At 29.8% G+C, this 6,722-nt stretch overlaps 2 non-coding genes and 1 pseudogene across 2 annotated transcripts in view; all 3 read right to left on the bottom strand.

The window, feature by feature from the left end:
• The window catches only part of LOC129252569 (large subunit ribosomal RNA), a 3,986-nt gene extending 3,261 nt beyond the window's left edge, over nt 1–725 (bottom strand). Inside the window, exon 1 of the ribosomal RNA XR_008583516.1 lies at nt 1–725. This exon is cut by the window's left edge and continues 3,261 nt beyond it. This is a non-coding gene — a ribosomal RNA (large subunit ribosomal RNA).
• A 444-nt stretch (nt 726–1,169) lies between these two features.
• Nucleotides 1,170–1,350, bottom strand: LOC129252567 (5.8S ribosomal RNA; annotated as a pseudogene).
• A 597-nt stretch (nt 1,351–1,947) lies between these two features.
• Nucleotides 1,948–3,938, bottom strand: LOC129252573 (small subunit ribosomal RNA). The gene has a single exon (XR_008583518.1). It is a non-coding gene; the product is annotated as a small subunit ribosomal RNA (ribosomal RNA).
• Between the last annotated feature and the right edge of the window lie 2,784 nt (nt 3,939–6,722).

The following is a 6,722-nucleotide window of genomic DNA, read 5'->3' as shown; positions in this document are numbered from 1 at the left end:
TAAATATTAATATCATAGATATTAAATTTTTTGTAAAATTCAAAAAATGAATTTTAGCATTATATATAATAAAATCTATCAACACTTTATCAAATCATTAGTATTTATTTTATGTTAATATGCTTAAAAAGCAAATTAATTTAAATAAACTTAATATCACCAATGATCTTTTGATAAATACTTTATTATGTTAATAGATTACAATGTCCTTATATGAAAAAAATGCACATTATTTTTTTAATTATTTAATGATGAATTTTTCATAATGGATATTCAGGTTCATCGGGCTTAACCTCTAAGCAGTTTCACGTACTATTTAACTCTCTATTCAGAGTTCTTTTCAACTTTCCCTCACGGTACTTGTTTACTATCGGTCTCATGGTTATATTTAGTTTTAGATGGAGTTTACCACCCACTTAGTGCTGCACTATCAAGCAACACGACTCTTTGGAAATATCTTTCTAGTAATCATTAACGTTATACGGGCCTGGCACCCTCTATGGGTAAATGGCCTCATTTAAGAAGGACTTAAATCGTTAATTTCTCATACTAGATATTAAGATATTCCATACACTGCATCTCACATTTGACATATAGACAAAGTGACTTAGTGCTGAACTATTTTCTTTTCGCTCGCCGCTACTAAGAAAATCCTTGTTAGTTTCTTTTCCTCCCCTCATTAATATGCTTAAATTCAGGGGGTAATCCCATATGAGTTGAGGTTGTTTTAATATTCTTTTTTTATCTTCTCACAATTTAATAAAAAAATTATATCATCTTTTCATCTCTATTTTTCTTTTCTCCTTTTATATATTGTAAATATATAAAAATAATAATAATGTAAAATGAGGCAATCCTAGAATAAAAAATTTAATTTTTATGCTAGACATTCCTCCTTTTAATTACATATATAAATTATTATTTTATATATATATATATAAATAATATGAAAATTTTTTGTAAAGAATACTTAGATTCAATATTTTCATCATTTCATTTTATTTGAGAGGATTTTTTTTTTAAAGAATATATAATAAATAAAATTCATTATATATCTTTATTTTTTTTGCTATTAATATTATGAATTATTTAAAATCCAATAATATACACATTTGCTTAAATTCAATTATTTTTATAAAAGAATAAGCAACTTATTTAGCATAGTCTTACAACCCTCAACCATATGTAGTCCAAGCAGTACTTTAAAATTGAATTTAATGTACATAACAGCATGGACTGCGATATGCGTTCAAAATGTCGATGTTCATGTGTCCTGCAGTTCACACGATGACGCACAGTTTGCTGCGTTCTTCATCGACCCATGAGCCAAGTGATCCACCGCTTAGAGTATTTTTTTATTTATTTTTATTTATAACAAATGTCAATTTTTTTTTGCATATATTAATTGAAAGAGTAAAATTAAATAATATTAATAATATATAAATTGATTTTCTTTCAATAATATATATCAAATATATTTAACTCTAAACATTTTTATTAAGTTGCGAATGTCTTAGTTCAACAATAATACAGTGGTGGTATTTATTATGATTCAATTATTTTGTATTTTTTTAATCATTTTATGTATATATATAATAATATAATAAATATATACCACTTTTGTTATTGTGAACAAATTAACTTATCATTCAATCAAATGAATAATAAGTACAACTTTTTATTTTCATGTTTAAAGGTTTTTAAAAGAAAAAAATAAGAAAAAACATTACAAAATGTACCATCATATATTATATTTAATATGATATAATTGATGGATCACAAATTGAATGAAAAAGAATAAAAAGAATTATGGATTCAAAATAATTATATAAATTTTTTTTTTTTTTTCTTTTTTTTTTTTTTTTTTTTTTCTTTTTGTTCGTTTGTTTGCTTGTCTGTTTGTTTGTTTGTTTGTTTGTTTGTTTTTCTTACGGATATGGAACACAATAATGATCCTTCCGCAGGTTCACCTACGGAAACCTTGTTACGACTTTTACTTCCTCTAAATAATCAAGTTCGGTCAACTTTTGCGAAACAACCGTGACACACGAGGCGTCACAGTGATCACGTCCGGAGACCTCACTAAATAATTCAATCGGTAGTAGCGACGGGCGGTGTGTACAAAGGGCAGGGACTTAATCAATGCGAGTTAATAACTCGCACTTACTGGGAATTCCAAGTTCATGTGAACAGTTTCAGTTCACAATCCCAAGCATGAAAGTGGTTCAGCGGTTTACCCGGACCTCTCGGTCTAGGAAATACACGTTGATACTTTCATTGTAGCGCGCGTGCAGCCCAGGACATCTAAGGGCATCACAGACCTGTTATTGCTCAATCTCGTTACTGCTAGACGCAATTTGTCCATTTAAGAAGCTAGTGTCCTTATAATGGGACAAACCAACAGGTACGACTCCACTTATATAAACACATTCAAACACTTGTACATTCAAGATGTACGCATGAAAGAAGGCTATATAAGTTTCAACATCATAATCCTGAAAGCATCTATTTAATATATTTGAGTCTCGTTCGTTATCGGAATTAACCAGACAAATCACTCCACGAACTAAGAACGGCCATGCACCACCACCCATAGATTCGAGAAAGAGCTATCAATCTGTCTTACACGCTTATGTTCGGACCTGGTAAGTTTTCCCGTGTTGAGTCAAATTAAGCCGCAGGCTCCACTCCTGGTGGTGCCCTTCCGTCAATTCCTTTAAGTTTCAGCTTTGCAACCATACTTCCCCCGGAGCCCAAAAGCTTTGGTTTCCCGGGAAGCGACTGAGAGAGCCATAGTAGTAGCTACACCCAATTGCTAGCTGGCATCGTTTATGGTTAGAACTAGGGCGGTATCTGATCGCCTTCGAACCTCTAACTTTCGTTCTTGATTAATGAAAACATCTTTGGCAAATGCTTTCGCTTAAGTTAGTCTTACGACGGTCCAAGAATTTCACCTCTCGCGTCGTAATACTAATGCCCCCAAACTGCTTCTATTAATCATTACCTCTTGATCTAAAAACCAATGAAAGTAGAACAGAGGTCTTATTTCATTATTCCATGCACAAAATATTCAGGCATTTGGAGCCTGCTTTAAGCACTCTAATTTGTTCAAAGTAATTGTACCGGCCCACAACAACACTCGATGAAGAGCACTGAAGTAGGTTTAAATAGGAGGAATATATAAAAAATACATTGTATTAATTATATATAAGAACTCCACCGGTAATACGCTTACATACATAAGGTAATGTACATACCACAATATATAGTTGTACTACCCGTATGAAGCACAAATTCAACTACGAACGTTTTAACCGCAACAACTTTAATATACGCTATTGGAGCTGGAATTACCGCGGCTGCTGGCACCAGACTTGCCCTCCAATAGGTCCTTGTTAAAGGATTTAAAGTGTACTCATTCCAATTACAGGGCCTCGGATATGAGTCCTGTATTGTTATTTTTCGTCACTACCTCCCCGAACTGGGAGTGGGTAATTTACGCGCCTGCTGCCTTCCTTAGATGTGGTAGCCGTTTCTCAGGCTCCCTCTCCGGAATCGAACCCTGATTCCCCGTTACCCGTTGCAACCATGGTAGTCCTAGATACTACCATCAAAAGTTGATAGGGCAGACATTTGAAAGATCTGTCGTCGGTACGGGACCATACGATCTGCAAGTTATCTAGAGTTCAACCAATTTAACGATCAAATGATCGCTTGGTTTTAGTCTAATAAAAGCACACGTTCCATAAGGTCCGTGTTTATATTGCATGTATTAGCTCTAGAATTACCACAGTTATCCAAGTAACTGTTAACGATCTATGGAACCATAACTGATATAATGAGCCTTTTGCGGTTTCACTTTTAATTTGTTTGTACTTAGACATGCATGGCTTAATCTTTGAGACAAGCATATAACTACTGGCAGGATCAACCAGAATAATATTTTTATTTATATATTTTTCTTTGTTTTTCATATTTGAAAATTTCATAAATTACGGTGTATATAAAAAGTAAAGGGGCGACCCCCCTTTAGCTTTTCTTATCAAAATTCAAAAACCGTTTTTTATGAAAAAGAATTTTCGTTCTCTATATTATATATTTTATATAAAAATATAAGAACGATATTTCTTCTTAATATTTGCCAATTTTCAAATAATTTATCATTCTTAATAACATTTTACTTTTTTTTTCAAATGCATTTTTAATGTAATAATTTCATATATTACATAATTTTTCTCTTTGAATTGAAATTAATAATTTCATAATTCTATTTTTTAATCATAAATATATATGATTGAAAAAATTTTCTCCTCTTTTCCTTTGTTTAAAATTTAATTTTTCTTATAAATTTTTGTTTTTCTTATTTTTTTCTCTTCATCATCTGTTTAATTTCCTGTATTTATACAAGAAACAAACAGTTGAGGATAATTTCTATGTAATGCTAGTATAGAATATAAAATTTTGAATTCAAAAATTTATTTCTATTTAAACTAACTATAGAAAACCAGGAATAAAATACAATAACACCAATATGCCATAACATGTTAGTATAGAATATAGATTCTTCATATATGTATATATATTCGAAAATTTTTTCTATTTAAACTAACGTATGGAAAACCAGGAATAAAATCATAATATTACCAGTTTAATATGGCTCAAATTCGAGTTTCATATAGTTATGATTCGATTTATATGCTTCAATATCATTGGTTAGTTAACTTTTGATATTTTCATATTATATCACATGCCTTCACCGTGAGTGTTTTTTGCCATGCACACCTCACATTGTCAAAAATGTATGGGAAAAATTCATTTCAATACATTTCAGTTTGATTTGAAATGTCTTTATTATATATTTTAATGGCAATATGCCAAGGTTATATTCCATAACTCTTTATTTAAACTAACGTATGGAAAACCAGGCATAAAATCACAATATTACCAGTTTAATATGGCTCAAATTCGAGTTTCATATAGTTATGATTCGATTTATATGTTTCAATATCATTGGTTAGTTAACTTTTGATATTTTCATATTATATCACATGCCTTCACCGTGAGTGTTTTTTGCCATGCACACCTCACATTGTCAAAAATGTATGGGAAAAATTCATTTCAATACATTTCAGTTTGATTTGAAATGTCTTTATTATATATTTTAGTGCCAATATGCCAAGGTTATATTCCATAACATGTTAGTATTAGAATATAGATTCTTCATATATGTATATATATTCGAAAATTTTTTCTATTTAAACTAACGTATGGAAAACCAGGCATAAAATCACAATATTACCAGTTTAATATGGCTTAAATTCGAGTTTCATATAGTTATGATTCGATTTATATGCTTCAATATCATTGGTTAGTTAACTTTTGATATTTTCATATTATATTTCACATGCCTTCACCGTGAGTGTTTTTTGCCATGCACACCTCACATTGTCAAAAATGTATGGGAAAAATTCATTTCAATACATTTCAGTTTGATTTGAAATGTCTTTATTATATATTTTAGTGCCAATATGCCAAGGTTATATTCCATAACATGTTAGTATTAGAATATAGATTCTTCATATATGTATAGATATTCGAAAATTTTTTCTATTTAAACTAACGTATGGAAAACCAGGCATAAAATCACAATATTACCAGTTTAATATGGCTTAAATTCGAGTTTCATATAGTTATGATTCGATTTATATGCTTCAATATCATTGGTTAGTTAACTTTTGATATTTTCATATTATTTCACATGCCTTCACCGTGAGTGTTTTTTGCCATGCACACCTCACATTGTCAAAAATGTATGGGAAAAATTCATTTCAATACATTTCAGTTTGATTTGAAATGTCTTTATTATATATTTTAATGGCAATATGCCAAGGTTATATTCCATAAAATGTTAGTATAGAATATAGATTCTTCATATATGTATATATATTCGAGAATTTTTTTCTATTTAAACTAACGTATGGAAAACCAGGCATAAAATCACAATATTACCAGTTTAATATGGCTCAAATTCGAGTTTCATATAGTTATGATTCGATTTATATGCTTCAATATCATTGGTTAGTTAACTTTTGATATTTTCATATTATATCACATGCCTTCACCGTGAGTGTTTTTTGCCATGCACACCTCACATTGTCAAAAATGTATGGGAAAAATTCATTTCAATACATTTCAGTTTGATTTGAAATGTCTTTATTATATATTTTAGTGCCAATATGCCAAGGTTATATTCCATAACTCTTTATTTAAACTAACGTATGGAAAACCAGGCATAAAATCACAATATTACCAGTTTAATATGGCTTAAATTCGAGTTTCATATAGTTATGATTCGATTTATATGCTTCAATATCATTGGTTAGTTAACTTTTGATATTTTCATATTATATTTCACATGCCTTCACCGTGAGTGTTTTTTGCCATGCACACCTCACATTGTCAAAAATGTATGGAAAAATTCATTTCAATACATTTCAGTTTGATTTGAAATGTCTTTATTATATATTTTAATGGCAATATGCCAAGGTTATATTCCATAACTCTTTATTTAAACTAACGTATGGAAAACCAGGCACAAAATCACAATATTACCAGTTTAATATGGCTTAAATTCGAGTTTCATATAGTTATGATTCGATTTATATGCTTCAATATCATTGGTTAGTTAACTTTTGATATTTTCATATTATATCACATGCCTT

This window comes from Anastrepha obliqua, unplaced genomic scaffold (genome assembly GCF_027943255.1).
Source record: "Anastrepha obliqua isolate idAnaObli1 unplaced genomic scaffold, idAnaObli1_1.0 ptg000270l, whole genome shotgun sequence".
Lineage (NCBI taxonomy): Eukaryota > Metazoa > Arthropoda > Insecta > Diptera > Tephritidae > Anastrepha > Anastrepha obliqua.
The sequence above is the reverse complement of the archived record's forward strand: the minus strand, read 5'-3'. Positions and strand labels throughout refer to the sequence as shown.